The sequence below is a fragment of the Anabrus simplex genome, chromosome 14 (assembly GCF_040414725.1).
Source record: "Anabrus simplex isolate iqAnaSimp1 chromosome 14, ASM4041472v1, whole genome shotgun sequence".
In the NCBI taxonomy this organism is placed as follows: Eukaryota; Metazoa; Arthropoda; class Insecta; order Orthoptera; family Tettigoniidae; genus Anabrus; species Anabrus simplex.
In genome coordinates this window covers 59,166,552-59,188,690 of record NC_090278.1, presented here as the reverse complement: position 1 = coordinate 59,188,690, position 22,139 = coordinate 59,166,552, and the positions used below count along the sequence as shown (strand labels likewise).

The 22,139-nt window shown below is 37.9% G+C and overlaps 1 protein-coding gene across 1 annotated transcript in view; it reads left to right on the top strand.

Moving 5' to 3' along the window:
• Positions 1-10,197: 10,197 nt before the first annotated feature.
• Positions 10,198-22,139, top strand: part of Prp40 (pre-mRNA processing factor 40) — a 38,540-nt gene continuing 26,598 nt past the window's right edge. The window contains exon 1 of the mRNA XM_067158179.2: positions 10,198-10,322. The gene's annotated coding sequence lies outside the window, so the exon portion shown is untranslated. The remainder of the gene's footprint in view (positions 10,323-22,139) is intronic.

Below are 22,139 nucleotides of genomic sequence, written 5' to 3'. Positions count from 1 at the left end.
CATTATTATTATTATTATTATTATTATTATTATTATTATTATTACTCTATGAAGTCATTTCATCCCTACTTTCTCACTATATTTACCATCCTTTCCACTTCTTCAAGCGTAATTTCACCATCATTTTCCTCTTCCCCATGTGCTCGGTTGTTCGCAACACCACCAGGAAGATTTCCTTTTACGTTGAAAAGATTTTCAAAATATTCCCACCACCTGACCGGTGATTCCTATAATGAGTTTATCTGAATTACCCAACACACTGTTCATTTCCTTTTTTCCCCTCCCTTCCTAAGATTCTTTATTACTGTCCAGAAAGGTTTCACTGCTGCTTCCCGCGACTTCTTTATGGATCAACAACTATTTGTTTTCGCTCTGTTTCTTTCATCTACGTACAATTGCATGTCTGTATCATTCCTTGTTTAGAGCCATTTCTATATGCCTTTTTTTTTTTTTTTTTTTAAATGTTTACAAGCTGCTCTCACTTCATCATTCCACCAAGATGTCTGCTTTCTCCCATCTTTACACACAGTTGTTCCTAGGCATTCCCTGCTGTTTCTTCTACAGCATCCCTGTATGCCACCCATTCTCTTTCTATATCCTAAACCTGCTTACTGTCCACTGTTTGGAACTTCTCACTAAACATATCCATGTACTTTTGTCTAATTTCCCCATCCTAGAGATTTTCTACCCTTATTAGTTTGCAGACAGGTTTCACTTTCTCTATCCTAGGCCTAGTGTTACTTAGTTCACTACAAATCAGATAGCAGTCTCTATCTTCGAAAAATCCACAGAAAACCCATACATTCCTAACAGATTTCCTGAATTCGAATTTGGTTAAGATATATCTATTAAGGGTCTGGTACTTCTTGCCTCCTATGTGTAGTGGTGCATAGCCTTATGCTTGAAGATGTATTCGTAACTGCTAAACCCTTACTAGCACAGAAGTCCAGCAAACGCTTCCCATTCCTATTAGCTTCCATTTCTTCCCCACATTTACCAATCACCTTTTCATATCCTTCAGTTCTATTTCCATCTCGTGCATTGAAATTGTGCATTAGAACTAATCTATTTTTGGTGTTGACCCTGACTACGATATAAGTAATAATAATAATAACTTAAATGTTTCCACCTTTTCAATACAATATATTCACAAATTTACAAAATTATACGGTACTAGTTTCGACCCATCTAGGGGTCATCATCAGCCGTATTGAAGCAAAGATCATTTGTGGCGAAATCCTAAGACAATATTATTTTAAAGAATAACAAGTGAAATGAGATGTTATGGTAATAGTTAATAATACAAGGAATATACATAATAAGAGGTTTTTAACAAAGAATTAAGTATAAATGGGGTGTTGTAAAAATTATAATCATGGAAATCAGTAAGTTCTTGTATTGAAATGAAATATGGCTTAGGAAGAGGGCTTAAGGTGGGGCTGAAGGGTGCGGGAGAAAGTGTAATTGTCTTGGAAAAGTACCTTTGATTAAATTTAGGATTGAGTTTAGGTTGGCTGCATTATTGTTTCTGAGGAAAGTGATAAATAGATCGAAGAGTATGTTGGGTTTCTCTGAGATTTCATTGAGATTGTGACTGGCATTAAAGTATTGGTCTAGGTGTATGTAGTAATTTTCCATTATGTTCAGTAAAGGGCCCTTGTTTGCTAATACGAGGATGTCCATGTCTTGTTCAATATTGGTGAAATTATGGTTATAATCTTGCATGTGTTGGCCGATGGCTGAAAACTTGTTGTATTTTATTGCGTTAGTGTGCTCGTGGTATCTGATAATGAAGTTTCTCCCGGTTTGCCCGATGTAGGTTTTTTTACAGGTGGTACATTTGATCCTATAAACTCCTGATTTTAAAAAACTGCTGGTCTTGTTGATGTGTGAAGTATTGTATAAAACATTCATGTTCTTATTGTTGGTTTTGAAGGCTATTTTAACGCCTTGTTTCTTAAAGATGTTGGTTAACTTGTAGATATCATTGTTGAACGTGAAGGTGGAAAATGTTAGAGGTTTGGTTATTTCTTTTTTGAGGGTAGTTTTTGGGCGATGTTTGTGTTTATTGATTATCCTTTCTATAAAATGATTGCTGAAGCCGTTGAATTTTGCGATTCCGCGGATTGTGTTGAGTTCGTTTTTTAGATCTTTATTGGACATAGGTATGCTGAAGGCTCGGTGAACTAGGCTGTTGTATGTGGCTCGTTTGTGGGACTGGGGGTGCACTGAATCTTGGCGAATGGTGGAGGCTGTTTGAGTGGGTTTTCTGAAAATTTTATAACTGAAAGAATCTGAGTTTCTAGTGATGGTTAAATCTAGAAAGTTGATTTTTTGATTTGATTCGGATTCTAGTGTGAATTTGATATGAGGATCAATATTGTTGAGTCTTAAGAGGGTGGTGGGTGCGTTAATTGATTTCTCATTCATGATTACAAAGACATCGTCGACATATCTGGCCCAAAAGAGAATGTTTTCGAATTCGTTGTCAATTTTGGTGTATTCGAGGAAGTCCAGGTATATTTCTGCTAAGATACCTGAGGCCGGTGACCCCATTGCCAAACCATTTTGTTGATATATGACATTGTCAAAAGTGAAGAAGTTATTGTCGATGATAAGTTTTAATATTGTGATAAAGTCTTGTATCTCTAGTTTGCTTAAGTGGCTGTTTTTGTTTAAATTGTTTATAATTATCGGAATTAATTTTGATACTTGTATGCTTGGGTACATGTTTACAATATCGAAAGAGTGGATGGAGTGATCCGGTTGCAAATTGAACTTGTTTAGTTTTTTACTAGCTCAGATGTGTTTTTAATAGACTTTTTGGATAAGAATTGATAATTTTTTCTTAAGAAACATTGGATGAATTGTGATATTCTGTATAAGGGGCTTGGTCTATAGTTGATAATTGGCCGGATGGGAATTCCGGTTTTGTGAATTTTGGGAAGAGCTTTAGCAGTGGGGAGTCCTGGGTTCATATGTATGAGTTTGGATTTTTCCTGTTCGGTAAATAAAAATGAAGTGTTTTTAAGAGTTTGTTTAAGTAGTTTTTGAATTTTTTGGGTGGGGTCTTTTTTGATTATGGAAAATGAGCTGTCTGTGAAAAAGTTTTTTGTTTTTTCAATATATACTTTTTTATCCATGATAACTGTTGCATTGCCTTTGTCAGCTTTGGTTATGATGAGTTCGTTGTCTTTAATTTTCTTCTTGAGGGCGTATATGCGCTTTTGTTCAGCAATTTTTTCTTTATTATTGAGGTTATTTGCGGGGTTGGTTAAATTGTGGAGGATATCAGTTAGTTTCCTTTTAACATCGGTTCTAACCTCATTTTGCGTGTCTTCCGGTATTTTGCTGATGGCTAGCTCTGATTCTGTGATCACTGATATCCTCCACAATTTAACCAACCCCGCAAATAACCTCAATAATAAAGAAAAAATTGCTGAACAAAAGCGCATATACGCCCTCAAGAAGAAAATTAAAGACAACGAACTCATCATAACCAAAGCTGACAAAGGCAATGCAACAGTTATCATGGATAAAAAAGTATATATTGAAAAAACAAAAAACTTTTTCACAGACAGCTCATTTTCCATAATCAAAAAAGACCCCACCCAAAAAATTCAAAAACTACTTAAACAAACTCTTAAAAACACTTCATTTTTATTTACCGAACAGGAAAAATCCAAACTCATACATATGAACCCAGGACTCCCCACTGCTAAAGCTCTTCCCAAAATTCACAAAACCGGAATTCCCATCCGGCCAATTATCAACTATAGACCAAGCCCCTTATACAGAATATCACAATTCATCCAATGTTTCTTAAGAAAAAATTATCAATTCTTATCCAAAAAGTCTATTAAAAACACATCTGAGCTAGTAAAAAAACTAAACAAGTTCAATTTGCAACCGGATCACTCCATCCACTCTTTCGATATTGTAAACATGTACCCAAGCATACAAGTATCAAAATTAATTCCGATAATTATAAACAATTTAAACAAAAACAGCCACTTAAGCAAACTAGAGATACAAGACTTTATCACAATATTAAAACTTATCATCGACAATAACTTCTTCACTTTTGACAATGTCATATATCAACAAAATGGTTTGGCAATGGGGTCACCGGCCTCAGGTATCTTAGCAGAAATATACCTGGACTTCCTCGAATACACCAAAATTGACAACGAATTCGAAAACATTCTCTTTTGGGCCAGATATGTCGACGATGTCTTTGTAATCATGAATGAGAAATCAATTAACGCACCCACCACCCTCTTAAGACTCAACAATATTGATCCTCATATCAAATTCACACTAGAATCCGAATCAAATCAAAAAATCAACTTTCTAGATTTAACCATCACTAGAAACTCAGATTCTTTCAGTTATAAAATTTTCAGAAAACCCACTCAAACAGCCTCCACCATTCGCCAAGATTCAGTGCACCCCCAGTCCCACAAACGAGCCACATACAACAGCCTAGTTCACCGAGCCTTCAGCATACCTATGTCCAATAAAGATCTAAAAAACGAACTCAACACAATCCGCGGAATCGCAAAATTCAACGGCTTCAGCAATCATTTTATAGAAAGGATAATCAATAAACACAAACATCGCCCAAAAACTACCCTCAAAAAAGAAATAACCAAACCTCTAACATTTTCCACCTTCACGTTCAACAATGATATCTACAAGTTAACCAACATCTTTAAGAAACAAGGCGTTAAAATAGCCTTCAAAACCAACAATAAGAACATGAATGTTTTATACAATACTTCACACATCAACAAGACCAGCAGTTTTTTAAAATCAGGAGTTTATAGGATCAAATGTACCACCTGTAAAAAAACCTACATCGGGCAAACCGGGAGAAACTTCATTATCAGATACCACGAGCACACTAACGCAATAAAATACAACAAGTTTTCAGCCATCGGCCAACACATGCAAGATTATAACCATAATTTCACCAATATTGAACAAGACATGGACATCCTCGTATTAGCAAACAAGGGCCCTTTACTGAACATAATGGAAAATTACTACATACACCTAGACCAATACTTTAATGCCAGTCACAATCTCAATGAAATCTCAGAGAAACCCAACATACTCTTCGATCTATTTATCACTTTCCTCAGAAACAATAATGCAGCCAACCTAAACTCAATCCTAAATTTAATCAAAGGTACTTTTCCAAGACAATTACACTTTCTCCCGCACCCTTCAGCCCCACCTTAAGCCCTCTTCCTAAGCCATATTTCATTTCAATACAAGAACTTACTGATTTCCATGATTATAATTTTTACAACACCCCATTTATACTTTATTCTTTGTTAAAAACCTCTTATTATGTATATTCCTTGTATTATTAACTATTACCATAACATCTCATTTCACTTGTTATTCTTTAAAATAATATTGTCTTAGGATTTCGCCACAAATGATCTTTGCTTCAATACGGCTGATGATGACCCCTAGATGGGTCGAAACTAGTACCGTATAATTTTGTAAATTTGTGAATATATTGTATTGAAAAGGTGGAAACATTTAAGTTATTATTATTATTACTTATATATTGTTCAATACGGACCAAAAACATGAAATTCATAACCATCCTGACTACGATGTCCCTCATTGCTCCATAAAACCTTAAGACAGCTCTTGCAAAAAATATTCTTCTTCCTCTACTACACTCGTTATCTGACTGCCTGTTCTTCCACCATTCCACTCTACTCTCATTGCGCATATTTTCATTATTCACCTAGGTTTTCTACTAGTCCCCTTCCATTCCATCATTGCTCTTGATTATTGTTTCTGAGATGTGGCCAAACTACTTAAGTTTGTTGATCCTTATTCTCTGCAGTAACTTCACTATCCAAAGCAGTATTCATATCTGCAAGTTCTTAAGTCCTTTCTTGTTTTTCTGAGGAAGCATCTCTGGGACAAGCTACTGCATTGGTTAATAGTCTGACCAGACTGCCTCAGAATGTCTGCAGAATTGTTTGCAATGTTACTGGAGAAATGGAAAAAATACAGCAGACATCTGCCGAAACTTATTGGAAAGTCTTTCTAGATTGGTAGAGGCTGTGATAGCAGCAAAGTGTGAACCTACATTGCACTCGCACCATAGCAGCTCCAGCTAAGTTGGTGTTGGTGATTATTTTTTTTAAGAGGAAGTATAATTAGGCAACCATCCTCTATTCACTAATCAGGGAAATTGAAGGGTTTCAACACTTCAAAAAATGAGGGTATCAACCTAAGAAAGGCAAAGGGTGTGAAAATGAAAGACTCCTAGGCCCCGAACGCTCTAATACTGTTAGGGTTGTAAAAGAAGAAGAGTTGACTAAGGGAGGTCAGATAGAATAGATAAAAGTGAGGATCGTTGCACAAGCAAATGGAAGCAATGCCAGGACTCGGCTAAAGGCCCTTTTTAGGTGCCTCTTATGACAGGCAGTGGATACCATTTATGTTATTCTACAATCACCACCCACTGAGGTAAACAATGATAGATTAATTATCCCTTCTTAACATTAATCAAAAAATGAAAATATCTGAACTTTCAAACAGTGAGGATGTCTCTTGGCAAAAGCATGAATGGTTGGAAAATTGAATACTCCCCAGACCATGCACATCTATTACCATCATGTCAAAGGGAACAAGGGTAAGCCTAGACTAAACGTGATTGGATAATAATACGAATTTTATTGCATCCAATGGCCATATAAGAAATAAATAAAATAAAATATCTTTCCACTTATTGTCACAATGTTTTTTGCACTTTTAATTGTCATTTCCACTATTCATTAGCAAGCTGGGTGATCGTTGTTGCCTACGCTTGCACTGTAAAGTGTGATACTTCTCACGGTGTTGGTCACAGAGTCTACACACGCAATCCGGGCCTGGTTCATGATAATTCAAGGTCTGGCATACTTTATGATGAAACCCATGTATGGCAAACCTCGTAACGGTATGCCGTAAGTCATATCCTGTGCGTGTCCATTCACGGTTGATCATGGCATCTGTCCCGTAGAAATCCATCCCAATATCTGCTCTTTTTTCTTTCAGTTCTTGTAAGAGTTCCCGATAACTTGTTGTGGATGGTAGCAGTAGGTGAAGTCTTACATCCTCCACTAAAAACGTTTCCCTCGCCAATACGTAGACTAGCAAGTAATCAACTTCATTTTCTGTATCAAAATTTAATCACTAAGTTTTACAATATTTAAAATTCTTCCACCGTTTTGATACTTTTTTGCCTTTTGGCAAAAATTTTTATTTGTCAACAGTACATGTTTCGTTCCTTATTTAGGAACATCCTCAGCTGTTATTGTAGCTTAGGTGAATTGCTAAGATTTAAAACACGTTTCTATAGAAGACGCAAAGCAGCAACAAACGTCCCTCCAGGGTCACAGTGGAATTGGAGTCTAACATAGCAAGAAATTGAAAAAAAGCTCCCTTCACAAATATTGTTCAGCAATCAGCTTCAAAGTTCCACATTAGACTCAATCAAAGGCACCATAAGCAAACTCATAATATATAACAACTTACCTGGAAGGAACAGAAGATAAAAAATTCAATAATTTGAACAGTGTTACGAAGTCAAACATTTTTAAAAACTTTTAACCGCAAACAGACTTTTTATTGTAACAAAATGAAATTTTTAACAAGTATTCAAATGAATAGACATAGTTTTTAAGCTGACCAACTATGTAATCATCCGCTCTCACATCATTAACACACTAACCCCTACATTGTTTTTAATATCATTTAATTTAATTGGTATTTTTAGCAGTTTTTAAATGAATCAAATTAACGTGTTTTAAATCTTAGCAATTCACCTAAGCTACAATAACAGCTGAGGATGTTCCTAAATAAGGAACGAAACATGTACTGTTGACAAATAAAAAAATTTGCCAAAAGGCAAAAAGTATCAAAACGGTGGAAGAATTTTAAATATTGTAAAACTTAGTGAATACATAGACTAGTCGAGATGGAGTGTATTTCGAGATGCTTAGAACTCGCTTGAGGAACCTCGCTTTCAGACTTTCCAATTCTTGCAGTTGTTTCTTCGAGAGGAACTCCCATATTAACTCCAGACCATATGTGGCTACAGGCATAACCTTGATTACAAAAAGTCGCATGGCTGTCTCCAGGGACAGACGTGGTAGTTGCTTGATGTCGTTGATGTTTCCAATTGCTGCGGCTATTCTTTCCCTCAGGTGTATCGAGAAAGACGTTCCAGTTACTTGAATTGTGATTCCGAGGTATTTGTTGGCATTGCTATTCCTGAGCCTCTGTCCTTTGCATTGTATAAAGTCCTGTTTTGCTAATTTACCACCTTTTCTGAATACTACTAACTCAGTTTTGTTTATATTTAGCGCCATTTCATTCTCATCTGCCCATTCTGTGATGAGATCCATCGCACTCTGCAATTCATCTCTATTCTCTGAGGCCAATGCCATGTCATCGGCATATATGTATGCGTTTACACTCTGAGTGCATCTCTTGATCTTGGCTGTCACATCATGCGTTAGGACATTGAATACTAATGGACTCAGTGGTTTGCCCTGAAGCACTCCAATCATTTGGATGTACAAAGGTTGTCATTTATTTGTACGAAATTTTCTGTTAATATATTAACTGCTAGTCTTGTCAGCCATGTTCTTCCAATTAAAGCTTCCAGCTTCTTCAGCATCTTTGTCCTGTTTACTCTGTCAAAGGCCTTGGTATAGTCAATGAAAACTACATACATCTTCCCTCGATGTTCGGCAATTGCTCGGTGGATGTCTTGAAGTAGATTTCCAGCTGCCATCAAAGTTGATCTGCCTGATCTAAAGCCATACTGTTCTTCCGGCAAAAGCGGATCTACTGTTGTGCCTATGCGTTGGGTCAGCAATCTCGTAAGCAGTTTAAAACCTACTTGTTCCAGTGCAATTCCTCTGTAGGACTCAGATCTATTCACCTCTCCTTTTCCTTTATAGAGCATCTTTATGGTTGACTTCCTCCAAGATGATGGAATCTTCGCTGTCTCTAGACATTTGTTCAGCAGCTCTGTCCATACTAGCAATAGGTATGGTGCTGAGGCTTTCAGATGGACCTGCAGCTCTATGATTCCTCGTGGCCTCAATAACCTTCTTTACTTCAGCTATTGAGAAGGGCGTGCACTGCTCTATTTCATCATCTGTAATGGTTGTAGGTGTTGTGTTATTGTAGTGTAGTGTTTGTTCCAAGTGTGCTTCCCAAACCTCCTTCGGTATGTCCGTTGGAAAGCGTGACTGTCTTGTGCGGAGAGCTTTATACGGATCTTCTTCAATTTGCTTTATTAGTTCAAGATTTTGCCTTTCCTCGTATTCAACTCTTTTTTGTTTTATTAGAAATTTATATTCCTTTCTAGCATTCTGATAATCTGCTAGGTTAGTTATTGGATAAGAACAATCAAAGAGAGGAGCTTTGTTAAAGGAAGAGAAAGCTATGTCAGGCTCAGCTGGAATCAGGTGGACAGAATTAAATGTTCCAACCCTATAAAAATAAAACATTAAGGTCATCACTCCGGCTCCTCGGCTGAATGGTCAGCATCGTTGCCTTCAGTTCAGAGTCCCGGGTTCGAAAGCCGGTCGAGTATCGCATTTTAACTGCGCATGGTAGCTCGGGGACTGGGTGTTAGTATTCGTTTAATATAGGGTACTTCTCTTCATCAACAAACATAACGCTTAAATACCAGCCATCTCAGAAACACACAACAGCAAATACTGTACATCCCTCCACATGATAGGGCGGGCGTCAGAAGGGTATCTGGTCGTAAAACTAGGCAAATTCCATACAAAATGCTGAGCCCAAGTAATTGGAAAAAGGACCAGGAAGAAGAAGACATTAAGGTCATAAGCAAGGCAAGCTGTGAACTCGAGCTCTAATTTAATTGTTGACAGCCAAGTTGTCGAGGAAGATGTTATAAACGAAACTTTGAAACCGAAATCTCGTGTTTAGCTTTCCGTTGTAGTAAACAGTGATAATAACGGGGAAGAAACATGCTCGCATAAATGCAAACATAATATATTCAAATTTGTATGAAATGAACCACCTACAAACTTCGTAGGACTGAAATTTTATGCCATTTGAATTTGCGCTTTGTACTTGCATGGTAGGTTTCGTTATTCTAGTGTTTCTTACAGCTTGATTTATTTAAGATGGTGGCCGGCGAGTATGGTTAATAATTATTTTGTTTTGTGTGCCTGTTTTTTTTATTGGCTCCGAAACTGCACGGAGATTTAAAGTTGCTACCTTGATAACTTTCTGCTAAATTGCTGTTGAAATTTGTGGTAAGTAACGATTATTAATTTGTCCTTACGCACTCTTTGCAGATCTAACCTAACAACAGTCGTACGCATTGCGTCCATATGGGCCGTGGTTTTGTATTTGACGTCTTATTACAACCAAAATATGTATCGGCTTCCCATCTACCCATAGGTACTTTATTTGAAACTCGATTCGAATAATATGTATGAAAAGTTGTAACTTAAATATTACTACTTTGCTTCGCACAAGAAGCCGGACTAGCACAACATTGAACCTCGAATCTCCTAAAACCTATCATAATGCTAGAGTTACCGTATGCTTGACTGTGAATATTGGGCATAAGGCTGTGGGTCAAAATAACTATGTTGCCCTGTGAAATATTTTCCCTAGCTCCACCGTGAGACCAGTTACCTTTGTAACTAGGGTTATTAGTGGAATTGTGGAGACATGTGCTTGGCATGTCATAGCCACTGTTCGTAGCATTCAGGTACAATGGTAGCCGGATCAGAACATTATAAGGGCCTGTGTTGTACCATTACGGCTCAATGGCGTGAGTGCATAATTAAAGAGTGAGGGATGAATTATTGTCTGTCAACATAATCTTCACTAATACAATTCTACTTTTCTTTGGCATGTTTTGAATAATATAATGTGCATGAACAAGATTTGCACGGATGTAATGCATCAACTGTATCATTACTATGTAGGCCTGGAAGGTTAGACACCAAACACATGGAATTAACTGCCATATACCATCTAAACTGTTTTGGTTCATCAACCAATGATAGAAGAGGGATGGCCATAGTTCATGCTTTGTGTGTGTCACTAGCCTAGGTGAAGTTAACAATATGAGCTTAACCAACATTTATCAAAGTTGTGTACTGGTACCTTATTCTCTCACCTGTAGAAATTGTGGATGTACTGTATTTTGACACATCACTAAGTGGCATATTTTAACGGTAACTTTGTTTGGTAAAACTCTCGGATGGTGGGTGCCAATCCAGTGTTATAATTAGAGGCTGGAGTAAAGAATTGCTGAAAATTATCAATAAATAGACTGAGTCCGTTATATAAAGCATCACAAATCATTCAGAGATTTTTAAGAAGGAACTATAGTTTTTTTTTTGTCGAACAAATCCATCAGAAATACTAAAGAATTGATCGATAAGTTAAAAAAAGTTTAACATTCAATCCACTCATTCGATATTGTAGACATGTATCCTAGCATATAAATCTCCAAGGTATACCTCATCATTCAAAACAATTTACGCAAATACAGCGACCTAAGTATATTAGAGATACAGGATTTCATGTCTATGCTTAAATTAATTATAAGCAACAATTATTTCACTTTCGATAACGTTATTTATCAACAAGAAGGATTGGCTATGGGATCGCCGGCCTCAGGAATCTTAGCTGAGATTTTCTTTGATTTTTTGGAACACACCAAAATTGATAATAATGTTAACTTTGACAACATCATTTTCTGAGCAAGATATGTAGATGACACCATAGTAATTATGGATGAGAGCGTTACAGACGCTACTACCACCCTCATTAATCTAAATAACATTGACCCGCATATAAAATTCACACTTGAATCCGAAAATGGATGGAAAATTAATTTTTTAGACTTTACTATTATCAGGCACCCAAGGTACTTAAGATATAAGATTTTCAGAAAACCCACCCAAAGTCACTACAATCCGTCACGATTCTTCACTCCCCCAAATTCACAAACGAGCAGCGTACAACAGCTTGGTGTACCTTGCCTTCAATGTTCCAATGTCTAAAAGAGACCTTAAAAATGAGTTGAGCACCGTTTGTAGTATAGCTAAATCTAATGGATACAACAGTTTCTTTATTGAAAGAATAATCAATAAATATAAATATCGCCCCTCCACCACTTCGAAAAAAGGATAAACAAAACAACTCATCCCTTTCTATCTTTACGTTCAACGAACAAATTTACAAAGTCACCAACATCTTCAAAAAGCACGATGTAAAAGTAGTTTTCAAAACCAACAATGGGAATGCACAAGTCTTACATAATGCCACATCCATAATCAAGTTCAATAGTTTTTCAAAGTCAGGAGTATACAGGATTATTTGCAACAGTTGTAATTCTTCTTACATCGGACAGATGGGGAGGAACTTTAAAGTAAGGTACTTGGAACATGTCAATGCCCTGAAGTACAGTAAATTTTCAGCTGTAGGACAGCACATGTATGACTATAATCACAAATTCACAGACATAAAACAAGATATGGAAATTCTCAAAATCATCAAGAAAGGACCCCTCCTTAACATTACTGAAAGCTGTTTCATACATATAGATCAATATTTTAACCCGAATCATAATGACATTTCAGAAAAGCTAAATATCCTATTTGGCCTAATTCCTATTTATAGAAACGTCAAACCAACAAGTCATAATTCAGTTTCTCATACTATTCACAGCACCTTTCCTCAGTAGCCATCTGTTTTCCCACATCCTTTGGCCCTGCCTTATTTCCCCCCTCCCCTCCTCTGCTCCTCCTTCTCCTCCACCCTCTCCCCTTGCCCCACCCCTTGCTTTTCCTTTGACTCTCTCAACCGTTAGTATGAGGCACACAACAATAGGCCACGCACCTCATGCCGCGGTGAGAGGTAAGTCTCATATAACCTATGGCATTTGACTTAACACACTCTCTTCTTCAGTTCATTAATTTTATCTATCATTTATTCAGGTTAACTTCATGGACACCATAATGAATTGCGAATTTATACCAGTCACAAATTAAGAATGTGTCAGTTTTAACCATATCTTCATGTGCCAACCTGACAATGTCCAACAGCATTTCAGCATAATTTATCAAGCACTACGGGAACATTACATTTTATTTACGTTGGTTGATGTGGAAACACCATCTAGCAGTTCAGTGTTAGCTGGTGTTTATTTACAGTGGCGTCCAGTGGCTTGTATACTGCTAATACCACTCAAGTAGATTTGGTGATTGACGACCTGACTACAGAATCAACATTTACCAGTTCCCATTTTGCAGTTGAAATTGTAATGATTAGCAGTGATGCAACTGACAATTCTATGAATATTATCGCACGAAAGAGTTTGGATGATGAGCATACTCCAGATGCTAAGAATTTAGGGCCTAATTTATTTTTCAAATTTTACACATAGTTCATCCCAGATTTTTAATGCTAATTGTGTATTTGTACATTTGTTTATCTCAGTTGTGTGTTTGTGCATTTGTTTAGTTATTAGATGTATTACATTAAGGCTGATGATGGTCAGCCAAGGCCGAAACTAATCCCTAGATTATTATTGTGATCACAATTCAATACGGATCAAAACCATGAAGTTTATATCCTATGATTATCAATAAAGTGCCTTAAATTCATGGGAAAATTATATAAAATAAGTTTAAAAGTACTTTGGAATATTTGACCAAACTGAATACTGGTGACTTTGTAACAATGGTTTTACAAGTAATATATCCTTGTTCTGTTCTCTGTACAGCTCTTGTTTTTTACAGAAATAATAATTTCCTAATTTACTTGGCAGGGTTATGGTAAAGAAGCTGACCATTGCCATTTCACTTGTAGGCGTTGTGAAATTCTTTTAGATAATATTCATTAGGGTACAAGGAATGAGTAGAGGTGTGAAAGTACTGTATTTTTTTACCATTACCTGGCATATACAACATTGAACCGTACGCAGGGATGAATGAGTGGTTGCTGAAGTGGTGGAAGGCTGGTGCATTCCTTGGGCTTGAGACATGTTAGGAAACACTTTCTCCTAATTATCAGAGTTCTGTATTGTGTTCTTGGACATATCTTGGAAACACAAGACTCACAGGTATAAATCCTTTCATTACCATTTCTTAATCACCCACTGCTGGCAGTTTGCTTGGTCATGAAATATGTTGTTACGAATAAAACACAGTCTGTTTTACAGTATTACTCCATTTTATTTCAGAATGACCCAATAAATGCACGCGCACACACACACACACACACAATTCTATTCAACCATGAATGACCACACTGACTAATTGCTTTGTATTTACAAGTCTCTCTTTTTGCACAAAGTAGGGAGTCCCAGCTCGTAGGAATTATGTGAGAGGGCTGTAATCCCATTCACAAGCTCTCCTTACTTTCACTTCTCCAAATCCAGTTGCCCCACACAGCAGCTCATGCACACCGCTAGGTTCGAACATAGTGCTACTGGCTATACAGCACGCGATAAATGTTCCTTTGTTTGATTCCAGAGACAGTAACACAGTCTGACACAGTGAACAAACAAACAGCAAGAGCTCAACAGTGCTAACCAGCAGGGCAGTATTCACAAAACGATCATTAACACCATTCCAATTACACTCATGATAGCTGCTCCAGTTGCTGACTGTGATGATTCCTGGGGCCTATTCCACAAAAGTATGGTCTTGTACATTACAAGTTACTAGTGTGGGTTCTTGTAATGTATGGAGTTGTACATTTCTGTTCCACAAAAGATTGATAGTCTCTTGTATATTACCAGTGAATTGTTACAAGTTTTACAAGTGACGACATATCAATAAACATACTACGTCATAACATGAATCAGCTGTTCATCTTCGTATTCCGTTCATTAAATTAGGTTATGTGTGTCTCATTTATCGTAATATCGTATTTTAAGGTAAGTTATGCGGCAAACATTCAAAGAACTCTAATATTTTTGTGAATTTCGTAATGCTACAATGTTATTTTTCAGTTTGTTTCTTTGATGATAGGAAATTCTGTTCTGTTCTTCCGCGATCCTCGCATGCTCGCTTGTGTTCCGCGATAGTCTGTCATATTAGGCAGCAGATGCCGCTAGTAACGATATTCGGCGCCAAACTTAATTATTACAAAATTGCAAACTCTGCAAGAATTGTAAAAATGGTGTCAAGAGAAACAAAGTTATTCCTTTTGAAGGAAATAGAAAGAAGAAAAGATATTCTTTTCGGCGCATTCAGTGAGAGTCTCAAAAAACAAGACAAAGTAAATGCCTGGATAGAAATATTTGACTTGGGAAAAGCTCATGGAGCTTTTGAGGGGAAAAGTTGGATGTACGTAAGAGATATATTCTGGCCTAATTTCAAGAAGGTGACACTAGTAAGTACGTTTTTATTTAAATTCTTCAATTAGGTTTATTTTAATTTAGTTTAATCACAATTTTAATTAGGGTAATTATATTAACATTTACTACATAACAGTTCTTTTTTGTAGGCAAAGATTGATAATCAAAGGCAGACTGGCACAGGTGGTGGAAAACATGCCAAATTGACTGATATTGACAATAAAGTTTTGGACATTCTTGGAAAAAATTCACCGTCCGTTGACAGCCTCAGTGTCCCAGAATCTTACGATGAATCACCCTCAACAGCTGTTGTAGATATCTCCACCCCAACATTTTCCTGTAGTGAACAGAGGCAACCAAGGAAAACAGTTAGTAAGAGTCATGAAGAAAGCATGGCAGAAAAGAAAAGGAGGAAGATTGATTTGCAGATAGATTTCTTCACCCTAAAAAACAGAAAATTAGCCCTTGAAGTGCTAGCAATGGAAAAGCAATTTTGCGTTCAGCCATCTGACACAGTAAAAAAATATTATCCTGAATTATCTGTGGACAGTGTTGTAGTTTTAGAAGAAGGTTGTGAAGTAGTGATTGATTAAAATAGCAATACTAAGTAATAGGTTAAAAGTTAGGTCTTTAATGTCTTAGATTAATTTTTTGCATTTTTTTAACAATATCATAATATAACTTGAAGTGTATTGTTTCAATATAGTATTTAGTACTTAATAGTTTTTAATAAATTGGATATACAGATGAATTATCACTTTCACTGAAAAGTGTTAATTAGCTGATCTCTTCTGTAAGCTACAGCTGGTTCGGCAAGTTCTTCACCTTCATCTTCTGGCTCAGGTAAGTCATCCACAATGTTGTTTTCCTGCAGGTCTATTGCATTGATTTGTAACTCCCCATGAGAAATGTTACATAGTGTTACACAGCATTTGAAAATGTTAGCTGCAAAAACGGGATGTACTCGCAAATGGTTAAGACAGGGAAATTTCTCTTTGAGAATACCAATAGCATTTTCAATTAATCTTCTTGTACTCTTATGGGCTCTGTTAAACCTCTGCACTCTGAGTTCATCTAAATCGACCAGTTTAGGTGTAATAAGCCAATCCTTCAAAGGATAAGCAGAATCGCCAAGCAATACTGACTGCGGAAAGGGTCTCCAACCTTGCTCCATCATTCGAAAGAGATTGCTGTTTCGAAGGACACGAGCATCATGGACGCTACCTGGCCAATTTGCGCTGGCATAATAGAACTTCATATCTGGCCCACATACAAGCATACAGTTAATAGAATGCTTTCCATACCGATCAACATACTGCTCTTCATGAACATGGGGTGCATCAATGTTCACCAAAGTTCCATCTACACAGCCCACAACTTGAGGCATTTGAGCTATATTGTAGAAGTCTTGCACTATATGCTCAGTATTTTCAGGCCACCGAACAATTTGAGGAAATTTTATATAATTTATTGCAGCTACCACAGAATGTATTGACCTACAGACTGAAGATTTTGCCATCCCATGCATATCTGCAATACCATGGTACTGACCACCATTTCCTAGCCAATGTAGTGTTGTTAGTAACTGTTGTTTAGCAGAGAGAGATTTATTTCTGTTTGTATGATGTTCTAACCTATGCCCAATATCCATCAAAAGTTCTTCCACTTGTATTGTGCTTAACCTAAAACGCTCATTGTATTCAAATACAGTCTTAAACTGGAAGTTTATTCTTTCTCTATACAGACGGTAGTTTTCATTTTCATCTCCATCACTATCACTACTGCTAGACCACATATTTATCAAATTGTATGTAAAATAAGTATATTTAAATAGCACTAGTAGGTTTATTTATTATTGTCCTTTCACTGGTAGAGAATACTTCCCAATTCACTAGTAAGTTACAAGTACTAGTACTTTTGTGGAACATACCTATAAAAATTCACTGGTAATTTGTAAGTATGGAGTAGTAAAGTACAACTGTAGAAAATTCTTTTGTGGAACAGAAACTCTGGTATTTATACAAGTTACTAGAGAATTTACTTGTAATGTACAAGACCATACTTTTGTGGAACAGGCCCCTGGTCCACAGAAGTATACCAACACACAGTACTCTCAGGTGGTACAAAGTCGTCTGTCCCGTACGCCATCTACAGTCAAGCTCCTCACCGGATACTCCAACACTACAACCACAACTCCTCGTTCAGACCTCACTGGAACACTAGCGACAGCCAACACCTCTGTCACCCTCAGCCCAGCTACCAAACCCCAACACACTGAGTCTCACAATGACTCCACCACGGAGTCCAACACTGACTCCGAGTTCAGCACCAAAACTAACTCCACCACATTGACTATAGCTCCACCACGGAGCCCAACTCTGACCCCGAGTCCAGCACCAGCACTGACGCCACCATGGAGCCCAACACTATCAGACTGTCCACAGCATGCCTCCCTTTTATAGCTCGGGTGATGTGTATCAGAATATTCACAAGGTGGCTAGGGGTGGAACATTCTTGTTGCGTCTCCCAGAAACTCGCAGATAAACCAGCCGACGAGAACAATACACAAAATGACCGGCCCCGTCCTCCCGACCAACTGGGAGGTCCCTGGTCGTCTGACTCACTAGCCCCTTCCAGGAAGTACTTAAAAAGGGACTACCACAAGGTTGGCACGTAACAATATTTAGCATATGTAACCATATCAAAAAATGTATAAATTTTTATGTTGTCATTTGTGGATTTGTGTCAGTCTGGCAATAAAAAATACATGCATTAATTAAAACACATTTCAAGATAATCTAAAAATTCTTCAAAATTATGTACAATGTTCTCCCTAGAACTTTTTTTAATTTGCGGACCGCTCTGCCGATGACCACCCGGCTAACTTAACCTAGATATGTGCTAGTTCCATAATATTAATATATATTTGAGTCATTGGATGTTCCAAGTTTAAATTTAAATACTGTAAAACTTTATTTAAATGACAAATCTTCATTATTGTCAGAATAATTGCATTAATTACATCGGAGTTTAAATGTTAAGCTTGACTACCACATAGTGTCGTGCCCGAGCGGTACCTGGATTAGCGTGAGATCGCGCACGATTCCACATGACGTCACAAACCTGTATGGCACTCCACAGCAACGAAATTGTAATGGTGTTACATGATTATGAACGAACAGTGGAACACTAGAAGTTCAAAATACTCTGTTATGTCTTGTTTGTGATAACATAGTTCAGTTGTGCATTTAATGTTCACCTGTTTAATACCTTGAGCGAAATAAACTGAAAATTTGTCATATCCATTTTTTATGCCCAGCTACACATTCCCGATACCCGGCTCTTGAAAATTTCTGGGAAGAACACTGATGTATATTGACCTAAAACCGTCTTGAAGTTTGAAATAACGACTGATCATAAATGCAAAAGAATAGGGGGGAAAAAAAAAATTGTTATAGTTCGTTACATTGCAGAATGAATTTCTTTACTACTGAGCAACGTCCTAATGCAAAGGGAAAAATAAGATTACATTTCAACAACATTCACACCCTAATCGTAATGAATGCTGGGTAATGCAGTTATCTAAACTAGGACAGTGAATTTATGTGAAATGTCAAATTATTAGCCTTCTTCCTGTTTATGTGCCAAGCTAAGCATATTAATTTACTACCGTTGATCAGACATCTAAACCCATGTTAGTAATGATGTAACCGGGCGAGTTGGCCGTGCGCGTAGAGGCGCGCGGCTGTGAGCTTGCATCCGGGAGATAGTAGGTTCGAATCCCACTATCGGCAGCCCTGAAGATGGTTTTCCGTGGTTTCCCATTTTCACACCAGGCAAATGCTGGGGCTGTACATTAATTAAGGCCACGGCCGCTTCCTTCCAACTCCTAGGCCTTTCCTATTCCATCGTCGCCATAAGACCTATCTGTGTCGGTGCGACGTAAAGCCCCTAGCATAAAAAAAAAAAAAGTAATGATGTGGCCGAGCAAGTTGGATGTGTGGTTAGGGTCGCGTGGCTGTAAGGTTGCATTCGGGAGATGGTGGGTTCAAATCCCAGCCTAGGGTGACCAGACGTCCCTTATTTTACAGGATTGTCCCTTATTTTTTCTAAAGTGTTGTGTTGTACCAGCAAAAAATATACAAGATGCATACTGTCCCGTTTTTCGTGAACCGTCTTGTATATTTTAAAATACCGTATCGCAAAGCTCTGATGTATATTTATCATTGTGTAAAGGAATTACAGTTTCTTTGGTTGGCACTAAATGTACAAGGGTAATCCCAAAAATAAGGTCTCCTAATTTTTTTTATAAATACAGAACTCTGTTCTTGTGGCTGTTGGTCACAGTATTGTGAAGAGTGTTTCCCGCGCTTGAATATAAACATGCACAAGCCGCACTGAGGCACTCAGTCTTGGCAGCCATTGAGAATGGATCTCCCATTGGATGTTACCGCCAAGTGCGAAGTGCGCGCAGTTATTCGGTTTTTAACGCAAAAGGTACTGAGCTGATTTAAATCCATCGCCAATTGACGGAATTGTATGGTGAGTTGTACATGGATGTCAAAAACGTTTGTAAGCGGTGTAGAGAGTTTGCAGCCGGTCGGACTGAAATTCACGACGAACAAAGGAGCGGAAGACTGTCAATTTCCATTGAGACAGTCGTGAAGGTTGAGCCAATCATGCGTGAAGATCGGCGGATCACCCTGGATGATCTCTGCACTTCGGTTCCTGAGGTTTCCCAAAGCGCCGCTCACAGAATTTTAATGGAAAAGTTGAAATACTGAAAGGTGTGCACAAGATGGGTGCCACGCATGCTGACTGAAGACCACATGCAGCAATGAGTTGATTCTTCCTGCACATTTCTTCAACGCTTTTCAGCCGAACAGGACAACTTTTTGGACTCAATTGTCACAGGTGACGAACCCTGGGCGTTCCACTTTACATCTGAGACCAAGCAACAATCACGCCAGTGGCGACAACCCTCTTCGCCAAAGCCATGGAAATTCAAGCAAACACAGTCTGCCGGTAAAGTCTAGGCAACTGTGTTTTGGAATCGAAAAGGGGTTTTGTTGGTCGACTTTATGCCCGCTGGGACCACAATTAACGCTGACAGGTACTGTGAGACCCTGAAAAAACTCAGACGAGCAATTCAGAACCGGAGAAGAGGAATGTTGAGCAAGGGCGTAAACATTCTCCATGACAACGTTCGCCCGCACGTCGCCTGGCAAACCGTTGCTCTCCTGCAACAGCGTCAGTGGAACATCATCACCCACCCAACCTATAGTCCCCACTTGGTGCCCACTGACTATCACTTGTTCCCTAAGTTGAAAGAACATTTGGCTGGAAAGCGATTCAGCACCGATGACGAGGTGTAAGATGAGGTTCACAACTTCCTGAGCAGCATGGCAGCGAGCTAGTATGACATGGGCATACAAAAACTGTACAGCATTTACAAAAATGCATTGACTGAACTGGTGCTTATGTAGAAAAATAACTAAATGTTCAAGCTGTAAAATTATGTAAACCATTGTAGAAGTAAATAGGTCTATGTATTTATAAAAATAGGATACCTTATTTTTGGGATTACCTTCATAACAAGCCATTGAGACAGGCGTTTATAAATTGTAAAAATGGCAGTGTATAATCCTGCATAGTGAACAGTGTTTTGACATGAATATGTCTTATGACTGGGGGTCATCCGAAAATTTGTATAACGTGACAAAATGTGTGACAGAAGTGACGACACATTAATCGTTACCTACATCAAGGGCAGTGTCCCGGAGCGTGAGATTTTGGGTCAGTGGATACAACTGGGAAGGAGAACCAGTGCCTCGCCCAGGTGGCCTCACCTACTATGCTGAACAGGGGTCTTTTAGGGGGATGGCAAGATTGGAAGGGATAAACAAGGAAGTGGCTGTGACCTTAAGTTAGGTACCATCCCAGCATTTGCCTGGAAAAGAAGTGGGGAAACCTCGGTAGACCACATCGAGGACGGCTGAGGAGGGAATCGAATCCCCTTCTAGTCCGTTGATCTCCCAAGGCTGAGTGGACCCCTTTCCAGTCCTTGTACCACTTTTCAAATATCATGGCAGAGCCGAGAATCAAACCCGGGCCTCTGGGGTTGGCAGCTAGTCATACTTACCACTACACTGTAGTAATAATAATAATAATAATAATAATAATAATAATAATAATAATAATAATAATAATAATAATAATAATAAGTACTTGTTTTTTATAAATAAACAATAGACTATGAGGTGTGAGCTCGTGTTAAGAAATTCTAATGTTAATAAGGACTTAATAATCAATGGCAGTCCAAGTGTCCCATATTTTGATGCTTGTAATCTGGTCACCCTATCCTTGCATCACCAAAAAGCTTTCTGTATCATAAGATACGAATTTCACTATGATCAGTATTGACAAACATTCACAATTCTTCAATACAATAGCCTAAATTTGTATTGAATAGGTGGACCTTACTTCAATTCTTATAATTGTGAAAACCTTCTGTGTGTTAGTAGGAAGCAAAAAAATGCTAACATCGTGGAAGAGATTTATAAAAGAATATGTATGGAGCATCACTACATGTGCCTCGGAAACATGGACACTCAGAATGACTGAGAAGGATAGACCAAGATCATTTGAGATGTGTGCTGGCCTACTCCTTAGAATACAAAAAAAGATAGATATAGCCTTATTGATGCCATCAAGGAAAATTCTACTTATCACCCACTGTTTA